This window comes from Malurus melanocephalus, unplaced genomic scaffold, assembly GCF_030028575.1.
Source record: "Malurus melanocephalus ecotype Western Australia unplaced genomic scaffold, MMel_1.1 scaffold_25, whole genome shotgun sequence".
NCBI lineage: Eukaryota > Metazoa > Chordata > Aves > Passeriformes > Maluridae > Malurus > Malurus melanocephalus.
In genome coordinates, this window is record NW_026623257.1 from 3,220,485 (window position 1) to 3,221,627 (window position 1,143).

Here is a 1,143-nt window from a genome sequence, read left to right on the forward strand (position 1 = left end):
AATCTTTTGGGACTTCAGCAAAGCTTCTGGTGCTGCCTCTCTGTAGAAGGATCCCAGTTAGGTGAATCTCTGTTAGACAGGTTTTTATGGGAACAAGGGCATGAATTGCTGTTACTGAGCAACCCAGACCACAAGATAGAGCAGAGTGAGATAGAAGAGGATGGGAAAGGAGAGGACGTGACTACAGCAGTGTAACATGTACCTCACGCTGACCATGAAGAAGAGACATAGTAAGAAGCAAGAACAAGGAGCAATTGAGGAACAATAGGACGATTGAAGAAAGTGCAAAATGCTGAGAACGTTGATTTAAAACTGCAAGGCATACTAAAAACACGCTTTTGCAAATATACCAATCATATGCTGAAATGTAATAGACAGACTGTTAAATTAACCAATGAATAATTACTAATCATATAGAAAGGCATTGCTAATCATATAGAGAGGYTGGCYTATGAAAGTAGATAAAAAGGAGCTTGTATTAGAAATAAACGGATCATGCTCATCATATTGGTGTCTGCGTGACCTGGTGTCCCCGTCGCCCAGAACCTCTCATTGTACACTTTTGGACAAAATGTCAAACACACCATGTGATGGGTGAGCAACTGGCTCACAGTTTGGGCACAAAGCATTGCAGAGAATGGGGAGACATCAGCAGGCATCTCTTCTTTAGTGGGGTTTCACAAGGCTCCATCCTCAACATCTTCATAAATTACATGGATGCAGGACTGCAAGAGCACTAATCAAGTTTGCCAATTGGGAGGAGYCATCAATTATCTTGAGGGCAGAGAAGCCCTGCGGAGACACCTCAACAAATTAGTGAGGTGGGCAATTATCATGATATGAATTTTAACAAGAGGAAGTGCCAGATTTTATACATGGAATGGGGCAACCCTGGCTGTGTGGATAGACTGTGGAATGAAATGTTGGAAAAGAACCTGGGGGTCCTGGTCAATGGCAAGTTGAATCTGAGCCAGCAGTGCCCTGGCAGCCAGGAGGGACAGCCCTGTCCTGGGGGCATCAGGCACAGCATCGCCAGCCGGGCAAGGGAGGGGATTGTCCCGCTCTGCTCTGGGCTGGGGCAGCCTCACCTCGAGGGCTGGGGGCAGCTTTGGGTGACACAACATAAAGATGATATTAAGCTCT